A 12,169-nucleotide genomic window follows, 5' to 3' on the forward strand; every position below is an offset into this window, starting at 1 on the left:
GCCCCGCCCCCGGATTCCATAGTGCCGTCCTCCCTGAGGAATATTTTAGAACCCTACCTCAGCTCCCTCAGGAAGGAGACTCCGCCCCTTATAAATATTAAGAACATCTCACAGACCCACCCACTTCATGAATAATCAACGAGGACGAAGTAGGTCTTTGGCTCCAGAACCTAAGCCAAAGCCACTCGTCGCTTCTGGCTGATAACAGGAAGGGGTGGAGCCGTTAGAAACGGGAGTGCGTGCGTGCCAAGTCGTGTCAGACCCTGCGACCCCATGGGCTCGCCAGGCTCCTCTGTTCATGGAATTCTCTGGAGTGGGTTGCCATTCACCTTTCCAGGGGATCTTCCCGACCCAGGGATTGAACCGGCGTCTCTCAAGTCTCCTGCATTGGCATTAGAATTCTTTACCACTAGCGCCTTCTGGGAAGCCCAGAAACGGGAGGGGAGGATGCAAAATGAAGAGCCCCAATGTGGTGAACCGCACATCTGTTTCAAACAATTTCCTTTCCTTTTAATCTAGTTAAACCGGGTTTTAAATCCAGGCCCCCCACCCCCGACCCCCTGGTGGCTCAGACGGTAAAGAATCCGGCTGCAATGCATGAGACCTGGGTTTGGTCCCTGGGTTGGGGAGATCCCCTGGAGAAGGGAACGGTTACGCACTCCTGTATTCTGGCCTGGAGAATTCCATGGACAGAGGGACCTGGCAGGCTAGTCCATGGGATCACAAAGAGTCGGACTCGACTGAGCCACTTTCACTCCCCCTCACTCCCCCCGACCCCCAGCCAAGACGGTAAGTTACTAAGTTACGAGAGCTTTCATGAAAACTTCTTTTGAGAAAAACCCCCAGTGTTCCTTTTTAAACCTATCTGGGTGCCTAGAACAAAGAAGGATGAGTGCCTCCATCATCTCAAGATGGAGTCCAAGACAAATCTTCCTTGCTTGGTCCTCCTCCTCCCTTGAAGAATAAGTTCTCATTTATTTATTCATTCATTGGCAATTTATTGAAACCTGCTTTGGGCCAGTCACAGGATCAGGTCTTAAAGGTACAACAGAGAACAAGTCATATGTGTTCTGCCTTACTGGAGCTCATTAGTCTAATGGGAAATATAGAATGAACAGACAAAATAAACTACAGATGGAGAGCAGTGTTACGGAGGAAATAAGGCAAACAGAAAATATGAAAGTTGGAGGCAGGGAACATGTACCTATGTTAGATGGACTGGCTTGAGAGGTCCCTTTGAAGAGGTTACATTTAATTTGAGAACTAATGGAGGAGAAGGAGCCAGTCAGGAGATGGGCTGGGAGAAAAGGGAACAACAGTATAGATTTTGGTATGTTTTAGATATTTGCAAGCCTTGCTGGCAAGAGTTTAGCAAGCAACTAGGAGTAACTCTTTAGAGACCCTGAAGAGGCAGCACATATGTGGATGTGCAGGACCTTGTATAAAGGCCCTAAATGAGAGTCAACTTAGAATCACAGTAGGCTCTTCCTGGTAGTTCAGCTGGTAAAGAATCTGTCTGCAGTGCAGGAGACCCTGGTTTGATTCCTGGGTCAGAAGATCCCCTGGAGAAGGGATAGGCTACCCACTCCAATATTCTTTTCTGAAGCATCCCCATGAACAGAGGAGTCTAGCGGACTAAGAGTCAGACACAGCACAAATTCCTGTCTTTGCAGACCCACTCCACATTATATGCAAGAAATTAAGATGTATCCACATTCCTCAGTAAAATAAAATATATAAGTAACTTCATAATGGTTGAGATGAAATTTAGGATTAATTGACTTATATCATGTAGTCACAGACATTCATTAATTTTGACTTACAGAGTCTTTTGTGGAGAAGGAAATGGCAACCCACTCCAGTATCCTTGCCTAGGAAATCTCATGGACAGAGGAGCCTGGCGGCCTACAGTCCGTGGGGTCACAAAGAGCTGGACACGACTGAGCGACTGAGCATGCAGTGTTTCCTCAGATATGAGCTCTTTGGAGTGCCCCCTGTTTCTTGGTTCTGCAGTCTGCTCTGGAGCCCTTCATGGAGCTGACCCGGACAAAGTCACCTCATGCAGCTGCATTTCTTTCGAGAGCACCTAGCCCTTTAGATTGCTGGCTCTGAGAAACAAGTGCTGCGTGAACTGTGCTTGCAGGGGTCTTTAGAAGGGCCACACAGGAGAAGGTGGCCGTGGGCTCACACAGTGTCCACTGTAAGCCAGGTAGAAAAACATGTGTTTGTTCTGCAATGTGATGAACACACTGCCAAATTTCCAGACAGTCCAGAGGGTCAATTGTCAAGCAAATGAGCACTTTTTTTTTTTAATGAGCACTTTTGAAAAGTAGTTTTGCAAGATCCATCAAGAACCACAAAAATATTCATACCTATTTACCTAATAATCCCACTTCTAGAAATGTTTTATAAGAAAAATCAGAGATGTTATAAAAGGTTTATACATGAGAATGGTAACCCTAAGACTCAGCAAAAACTCTGCAAACATTCATCATATGAGAATGACTAAATAAATTATGCCTCTTCACACTACAACTTTGTCCATTATTAAAAATATCCTTTCAAAGATTTTTTAATGACATAGGCTATAAAGTTAAGTCTTAAGAAAGTTATGATCTGATTCCAAGTTTATTCTGTTTGTATATATGTATATACACATACATTTTAAATGTGTAAGTGAATTAAAAGACTAGACAGAAAAAACAAAGTTTTTTGGAGCTACTTCTTTTTTTCCTCTTGTCCCAAACGTTTTTTATTAGGTCCACGACAAGATCTCAACCTCTAGGCAGTGGGCCATGAGTACCTAATGGATACAAAGATACAGAGTGATAAAAAAAGCTTAGATTTTATTCAATGTCATGGAAAGTCATGGAAGTCTTTTAAGCAGAGATTAAAATCTGACTTACATTATTTAAAATTGCTCTGGCTTTTATGTGGAGAATGAATGAGGCTGGTGAGAGTAGGAGAGGTAAGATCTGTTAGAATTGTTGTGCAGGGTTGGAGTGATCACCTAGGAGAGACAGATTTGAGATATTTTTGGAGGATAAAAGTAACTGAACTTGTTGATGGATTGGATATGGGAGGGAGGTAAAAGGAGATAGGGATGATTCTTAGCCTTCTCACTTCCATAAGTGGATAGATGTTAATTTCATTTACTGAGATACTAAGGCTGGAGTTCTTCTAGCAGAAAATAAAAAGTTTAATTTTGCAGATGGTAAGTTTGGTGTGTCTATGAGATATCGAGGGAGATGTCAAGAAGGCAGTTGAATTACATCTGGGGGCTTGAAGAAGAAAATCTGGGCTGGATATATAAATTTAAGAGTTTTCTGCAATAGAAGAACAGAATCTCTTCAGAGATTGGGAAAAGGGAGACAGTGAAGCTCCAGACCACCTACTGAATCAGAATCTGCTTTTTTCTTTTTCTTTTTGTCTCATCTGGAGGCATGTGGGATTTTAGTTCCCAATTAGGACTCAAACCCTTGCCCTCTGCACTGGAAGGGCAGAATCTTAACCACTGAACCACCAGGGAAGTCCCCAGAATCTACATTTTAACAGATCCACAGTCAAGTTTGAGATATGCTGATTCAGGCCATTTCACAGGCCATCTCCTCCTTTTCAACACTTTACAATTCCTAAATGAGAAATACTTTTCCTCTTTTGAAACTTCTTAATTCTTTGCTTGTACTGAAACCGTGCAACTCAGATTGGGACTTGAACCTACAGTCTTTTAATTGAGATCACACCTGGTCCTAGAACCTAATGACGCTCAGGTTCTCAATGTCTCCTGGCAGAATGTATTCAGTGAGAGACAAACTGATAGGTAAGAAGTAGATTTATTTAGGATGGCCTTCACAGAGTGTGTGGAGAGTCTTCCCTGGTAGCTCAGACAGTAAACAATCTGCCTGTAATGCGGGAGACCTGGGTTTGATCCCTGGGTTGGGAGGATCCCCTGGAGAAGGGAATGGCAATCCACTCCAGTATTCTTGCCTGGGAAATCCCATGAACAGAGGAGCCTCGTGGGCTACAGTCAATGGGGTCACAAAGAGTCGGGCATGATTGAGCTACTTTCACTCCCTCACTCCGGAGTGTGGGCCATCTCAGATGGTGAGAGGCCCTGAAATAAGGGGTGGACTATTTCGTAGGCTAATGAGTGGGAGGATTATTTCAACTATTTGTAGGGAGGAGGGGCATGGGAGAGGGTGGGCATTTCCGGGAATTGAACCATGCTCACTTTTTGGACTTTTATTGTTAAGCTCTGAACTGTCATGACACAGGTGGGTATGTCATTTAGCTAACATATTACAATGAACATATAACGAGGCTTAAGGTCTACGGGAGCTAGTTAGCTCTAATCAGTTTTTGTCAGGTCCTATAGCTAAAGAACCTCTTGATGAGGGTGGAAGAGGAAAGTGAAAAACCTGGCTTAAAACTCAACATTCAAAAAACAAAGATCATGGTATCTGGTTTCATCACTTCATGGGAAATAAATGGGGTAAAAGTGGAAACAGTGACAGATTTTATTTTCTTGGGCTCCAAAATCACTACAGATGGTGACTGCAGCCACAGAATTAAAAGATGCTTGCTCCTTGCAAGAAAAGCTATGACAAACCTAGACAGTATATTAAAAAGCAGGGACATCACTTTGCCAACAAATGTCCATATAGTCAAAGGTATGGTTTTCCAGTAGTTGTGTATGGATGTGAAAGTTGAACCATAGAGAAGTCTGAGTGCCAAAGAATGTATGCTTTTGAATTATGGTGCTGAAGAAGACTCTTGAGAGTTCCTTGGACAGCAAGGAGATCAAATCAGTCAATCCTAAAGGAAATCAACCTTGAATATTCCTTTTGAAGGACTGAAGCTGAAGCTACAATCCTTTGGTTACCTGATACAAAGATGTGACTCATTGGGAAAGACCCTGGTGCTGGGAAAGACTGGTAGTGGCAAGAGGAGAAGGGGACGACAGAGGATGAGATGGTTGGGCAGCATCATCGACACAATGGACATGAGTCTGAGCAAACTCTGGGAGTTGGTGAAGGACGAGGAAGCCTGGTGTGCTGCAGTCCATGGGGTTGCAAAGAGTTGGACACAACTTAGTGACTGAACAACAATAACAATACCTATGTGATTTTTTAAAAGGTTGTGCCCTGCCCCCTTCCCTCCTGTTTCAGTACTTCTCAATGGTCACTTCATTTGGCCTTGAATCATAATTAATTACGTACAGGTCTTAGTTATCCTGTTAGATTGTGAGCTCTTTGAAGGATGTAACAGTGAAATCTCAATTTAAAGTTAGTAGACTTGGTATTTTGCTTGATACTCTGCTACTTCCCCATATACACATGTAAACCGACCCAAACCTAAGTGGTGCTAGTGTTGTTGTAATTGATACTCAGAATTTGCCAGGATCCATATGCAAATTGACTCTTATATGGGCCATGTGTGGGAGGGATTATCTGTTGCAATTATTAGTATTTTTTAAAGTTGGAAGATAATTGCTTTACAATGTTGTATTAGTTTCTGCCATCAGTTCAGTTCAGTTGCTCAATAGTGTCCAACCCTTTGTGACCCCATGGACTGCAGCATGCCAGCCTTCCTGTCCATCACCAACTCCCAGAACTTGCTCAAACTTATGTCCATAGAGTCCGTGATGCCATCCAACCATCTCATCCTCTCGTCCCCTTCTCCTCCTGCCTTTAATCTTTCCCAGCATCAGGGTCTTTCCCAATGAGTCACTTCTTCACATCAGGTGGCCCAAGTATTGGAGTTTTAGCTTCAGCATCAGTCCTTCCAATGAATATTCAGGACTGATTTCCTTTAGGATGGACTGGTTGGATCTCCTTGCAGTCCGAGGGACTCTCAAGAGTCTTCTCCAACATTGATGCTTCTTCAAAAGCATCAATTCTTCAGTGCTCAGCTTTCTTTATAGTCCCAACTCTCACATCCATACACGACTACTGGAAAAACCATAGCTTTGACTAGAGAGACCTTTGTTGGTAGAGTATTGTCTCTGCTTTTTAATATGCTGTCTAGGTTGGTCATAGGTTTTCTTCCAAGGAGCAAGCATCTCTTAATTTCATGGTTACAGTTACCATCTGCAGTGATTTTGGAGCCTCCCAAAATAAAGTCTCTCACCGTTTCCATTGTTTCCCCATCTATTTGCCATGAAGTGATGGGACCGGTTGCTATGATCTTAGTTTTCTGAAAGTTGAGTTTTAATCCAACTTTTTCTACTCTTCTTTCACTTTCATCAAGAGGCTCTTGAGTTCTTCTCCGCTTTCTGCCTTAAGGGTGGTGTCATCTGCATATCTGAGGTTATTGATATTTCTCCTGGAAATCTTGATTTCAGCTTGTGCTTCATCGAGCCTGGCATTTCATATGATGTACTCTGCTGCTGCTGCTGTTAAGTTGCTTCAGCGACCCCATAGATGGCAGCCCATCAGGTTCCCCCATCCCTGGGATTCTCCAGGCAAGAACACTGGAGTGGGTTGCTATTTCCTTCTCCAATGCATGAAAGTGAAAAGTGAAAGTGAAGTTGCTCAGTCGTGTCTGACTCTTAGTGACCCCATGGACTGCAGCCCACCAGGCTCCTCCATCCATGGGATTTTCCAGGCAAGAGTACTGGAGTGGGGTGCCATTGCCTTCTCCGATGATGTACTTTGCATATAAGTTTAATAAGCAGGGTGACAATATACAGCCTTGACGCACTCCTTTCTCGATTTGGAACTAGTCTGTTGTTCCATGTCCAGTTCTAACTGTTGCTTCTTGACCTGCACATACAGATTTCTCAGGAGGCAGGTCAGGTGATCTGGTATTCCTATCTCTTTCAGAAATTTTCCACAGTTTGTTGTGATCCACACAGTCAAAGACTTTGGCGTAGTCAATAAAGCAAACATAGATGTTTTTCTGGAACTCTCTTGCTTTTTCGATGATCCAATGGATGTTGGCAATTTGATCTCTGGTTCCTTTGCCTTTTCCAAATCCAGCTTGAACATCTGGAAGTTCTCAGTTCACATACTGTTGAAGCCTGGCTTGAAGAATTTTGAGTATTACTTTGCTAGCATGTGAGATGAGTGCCATTGTGCGGTAGTTTGAACATTCTTTGGCATCGCCTCTTTGGGATTGGAGTGAAAACTGACCTTTTCCAGTCCTGTGGTCACTGCTGAGTTTTCCATATTTGCTGGCATATTGAATGCAGCAATTTCACAGCATCATCTTTTAGGATTTGAAATAGCTCAACTGGAATTCCATCACCTCCACTAGCTTTGTTTGTAATGATGCTTCCTAAGGTCCACTTGACTTCACATTCCAGGATGCCTGTCTCTAAGTGAGTAATCACACGATCGTGGTTATCTGGGTCATGAAGATCTTTTTTGTACAGTTCTTCTGTGTATTCTTGCCATGTCTTCTTCTTTTTTTTTTTTAATATGGAACGCTTCACGAATTTGCATGTCATCCTTGTGCAGGGGCCATGCTAATCTTCTCTGTATCGTTCCAATTTTAGTATATGTGCTGCCAAAGCGAGCACCATGTCTTCTTAATATCTTCTGCTTCTGTTAGGTCCATACCATTTCTGTCCTTTATTGAGCCCATCTTTGCATGAAATGTTCCCTTGGTATCTCTAATTTCTTGAAGAGATCTCTAGTCTTTCCCATTCTGTTGTTTTCCTCTATTTCTTTGCAGTGATCACTTAGGAAGACTTTCTTATCTCTCCTTGCTATTCTTTGGAATTCTGCATTCAAATGGATATAGCTTTCCTTTTCTCCCTTGCCTTTATCTTCTCTTCTTTTCTCAGCTATTTGTAAGGCCTTGTCAGACAACCATTTTGCCTTTTTGCATTTGTTTTTTTGGTGATGGTCTTGATTGCTGCCTCCTGTAAAATGTCATGAATCTCTGTTCATAGTTCTTCAGGCACTCTGTCTATCAGACCTAATCCCTTGAGTCTACTTGTCACTTCCACTGTATAATTGTAAGGGATTTGATTTAAGTCATATCTGAATGGTCTAGTGGTTTTCCCTGCTTTCTTCAATTTTCAGGGCATAGACTTGGGTTACTGTGATATTGAGTGGTTTGCCGTGAAAACAAACAGAGATCATTCTGTCGTTTTTGAGACTGCATCCCAGTACTGCATTTTGGACTCTTTTGTTGACTATGATGGCTACTCCATTTCTTCTAAGGGATTCCTGCCCACAGTAGTAGATATAACGGTCATCTGAGTTAAGTTCACCCATTCCAGTCCATTTTAGTTCATTGATTCCTAAAGTATCGATGTTCATTCTTGCCATCCCCTGTTTGACCACTTTTAATTTGCCTTGATGCATGGACCTAACATTCCAGGTTCCTATGCAATATAGCTCTTTATAGCATCGGACTTTAATTCCATCACCCATCACATCCACAACTGGGTGTTGTTTTTGCTTTGGCTCCATCTCTTCATGCTTTCTGGAGTTATTTCTCCATCTTCTCCAGTAGCATATTGGGCACCTACCAACCTGGGGAGTTCATCTTTCAGTGTCATACCTTTTTGCCTTTTCATACTGTTCATGGAGTTCTCAAGGCAAGAATACTGAAGTGGTTTGCCATTCCCTTCTCCAGTGGACCACATTTTGTCAGAACTCTCCACCTTGACCCGTCCGTCTTGGGTGGCCCAAGGCTCACAGTTGGTTGGCAAGGCTCACAGTTTCATTGAGCTAGACAAGGCTGTGGTCCATGTGATCAGGTTGGTTAGTTTTCTGTGATTGTGGTTTTCATTCTGTCTGCCCTTTGATGGATAGGGTTAAGAGGCTTATGGAAGCTTCCTGATGGGAGAGACTGACTGAGGGGGAAACTGGGTCTTGTTCTGACCATGGGTGGGGCCATGTTCAGTAAATCTTTAATCCAATTTTCTGTTGATGGATGGAGCTGTGTTCCCTCCCTGTTGCTTGACCTGAAGCCAAACTATGGTAGAGGTAATGAAGATAATGGCGACCTCCTTCAAAAGGTCCCATGCACACACTGCTACACTCAGTGCCCCCGACCCTGAAGCAGGCCACCGCTGACCCACGCCTCTGCTGGAGACTCCTGGACACTTACGGGCCTGTCTGGGTCAGTTTCTTGCGTACTGTCACAGGTGGGCCGTGTCTTAATCACCTCCCTGGTCCCGGCCGCTTGATTCCCCGGGTGTGCCCTGAGAGCACTGTCTCACGTGTGCCGAATGTCTCCTCTGGAGAGCTGATCTCAAGCTGCGACCCTCCTGGCAGATGTCAACCATCCAGGATCTCAGGAAGAGGTGGTTAGCAGCTGGGAGCCTGCTCACAGTTTGGTGGAAGATGCCGTCTCTGGGGCTAAGAGTGTAGCAGCCCCTTGCCTTCCGAGCCTGCCTCTCTAACTCCTGGTGGGGAGGGGGCCGATAGGCAGCCAGCTGGCTCTCTTCTTGTATTTGCTCAATCCTTTGTTCCTAGAGCAGGCCAGGCTGCGTCTTAAGCTGTTAGGTCAGAGCCTTTCGCAGGAAAGCTCTCTTTTGTGCAGTTGTGGTTAGGTGTGTATTCTGTGGGTTGTTTTTTTTTTTTTTTTTCTCTCGGTTATGTTGCCTTCTGAGACTCCCAAAACTCCCCACAGACCCGCCTGTGAGAGAGTTTCCTACTGTGTGTCTCCTCCTTTACGACGCCCTCCCCATGACAGGTCTCCATCCCTAACTCTTGTCTCCCTTTTTGTCTTTTCTATTTTGTCCTACCTCCTTTTGAAGAGAATGGGCCACCTTTCTGGGTTCCTGGTGTCCTCCGCCAGTATGCAGAGGTGTCTGCCATACAGCAATGCAAATCAGCCACAAGTATACATATATCCCCTGTTGCCATTATTTTTTACTTAATAAAATGAGCATTTAACTATTACTTGATGTTATGAAAGCCTAGAATATCATTCCTTTTACCTTCAGCTGAGGCTAAGTGATCAAATTATGTCTTCATTCGTGAATTCCAGAGGAAGTGGAGAGCTGATGTAAAGTATTCAAAAACAGCTGGTTACTTGTAACATCACACAAAAATTTTAGGAAAGGAAATTTCACAAATTTCTTTGATTAAACCAATACATAAGTTTTTTCTTTAAAAATATAATTTAAAATTCCTCTTAGAAATCGTTGTTTAGTGCATAAAAAAGAAAAATATACACAAGCCTTTCCCTCCATCCCTTAAAAATCAACTTAATCTTTCTACTTGAAGGTAACCAATAATAATACTTTGGTACACTGCCTTCCTGATGGAATCTTCCTTGGTCTGTAAATATAGATCTGTATCATCTTTTTCACTAGTTACATGGTATTTCACTATAAAGATACACCAGACATTCGTTTAACTGGTTCAGCATCACTAATTTTTTTCCAATTTTTTTATATTAAACAATCCTGCAAAGAACACTTTGTATGTTCATTTTAGGATAAACTTTTTAAAATTTTGGTTGTAAGAGGTTATCATTTAAAATTAGGAAAAGCTTCAAGTGATGGAAAATGCCAAAATATAGTAGCTTAAACAAGATAGAAGTTTATTTTTCTCATAAGATAAGGAATTAGGACTGGTGTGGCAGCTCTGCAAACATTTGGGACCCAGGCCCCTTCTGTCTAGTTGCTCCACATCCTCAACCTGTGGCTTCCACCTCATGGCCCAAGAAGGCTTCTTGAGCTCAGGCTATCATGTTCACATTCCAGACAGCAGGAAGAAGGAAAGGAAAGAAGAGACTTCTCTCTGACAGTTCAAAGACCCTTCCCTTGATGTGGATTTGGCCAGAATTCTAAGGCCTAGACTTTTTGGACTTTCCTGGTAGCTCAGAGGTTAAAGTATCTGCCCGCAATGCGGGAGACCCAGGTTTGATCCCGGGTCAGGAAGTTCCCCTGGAGAAGGAAATGGCAACCTACTCCAGTATTCTTGCCTGGAGAATCCCATGGAAGGAGGAGCCTGGTATGCTACAGTCCACGGGGTTGCAAAGAGTTGGACACGACTGAGCTACTTCATTTTCACTTAGTAACATGGTCAGTCCTAACTGGGAAATATCTTGGAAGACCCTGTGTCCAGCTTAAAAATAGGGGATGCTATTACTATATAAGAAGGGAAGAACAGCTATCAGAGTACAACAACAGTCCCTGTACAAATAGTACGCACATTTCCCACTTTTGGTACATTTTATCTTCTGGTTTCCCAACCCTTAGCAAACAGTTTTTTAATGTCCAAATTAATCTAATAGCTTAAATCAATTTCCTGTTGGTTCTTGATAGAGAAGACCACATAGTTGACTTATATCTTTTATATCACTGAAAATGATTAAAGCTATTTCTAAATTCCCTTCTTTAGACAAAGTGATTTCCTTTCTAGTTTGATTTCCTTGGCATATCCAAATCCTATTCCATCCTTCTGGGATATTTCTCATCTTCTCTTAATGTTGCTTTATTTGGACCTAAGTCTGTTACCTTTTCTTTTGACTAAAGCCTAACTGGTTGAATTGAATTGAAACATAGTGATTTCTGTCCTTTACTTTTGAGCATTTATTTCTTTAAATACTAAAAATAAAGCCCACTGACTAATTTTTTTTAAAAAGTTATCTTTGCCCCATGGGGATTTCCCCAACCAGGGATTGAAACTGTGTCCTCTGCATTGGAAGCACAAATCCTAACCACTAGACCACCAGAGAAGTTCCCCAACTGATGGGTTTTTTTAATCATTTCTTTGGTCCTCTTTTTTTTTCTTGCAGAAAAGATGGGTATTTTCTTTATGTTTATTTTATTTTTTAATTTTCTTTTTATATTTAAAGACTAGTCAACTAAATCAGAAAGATTGCCAGCAAAAATAATAAGGCAAATCATGTGCCTTGGGCACTTGAATTGGGCAGTCAAAAAAAAATATACTAATAAGAACAAAACCGTGTGAGGGTATATGGAAGCAGAGACTATTACATAAAGTCCTTAGAATGTAACATGGTGACAAGATTTCATCCAAAAATAGGCGTTGACAACAGAATGGCAAGAAATTCCTCAGTTTTTAGGCAAGGACACCAAGGTCCAAAAAATGTGTCTTTCCTAAGATTTTCAACTCCAGCCTCCTTCTTGTTACAAAGCCAGTTTGAGTAATTATATTTGGGTCATGTCAAATTTTGCCTGGAAAATTGAGGGCAGGAGAATAAGGGGGTAAAAGGGGATGAGATGGTTGGGTGG

The 12,169-nt window shown here is 42.5% G+C and overlaps 1 non-coding gene across 1 annotated transcript; it reads right to left on the bottom strand.

The window, feature by feature from the left end:
- Positions 1 to 7,415: 7,415 nt before the first annotated feature.
- LOC139039237 (U6 spliceosomal RNA) lies at positions 7,416 to 7,522 on the bottom strand. Its single transcript, XR_011492560.1, has one exon. It is a non-coding gene; the product is annotated as a U6 spliceosomal RNA (small nuclear RNA).
- Between the last annotated feature and the right edge of the window lie 4,647 nt (positions 7,523 to 12,169).

The sequence above is a fragment of the Odocoileus virginianus genome, chromosome 17, assembly GCF_023699985.2.
Source record: "Odocoileus virginianus isolate 20LAN1187 ecotype Illinois chromosome 17, Ovbor_1.2, whole genome shotgun sequence".
NCBI classification, from domain to species: domain Eukaryota; kingdom Metazoa; phylum Chordata; class Mammalia; order Artiodactyla; family Cervidae; genus Odocoileus; species Odocoileus virginianus.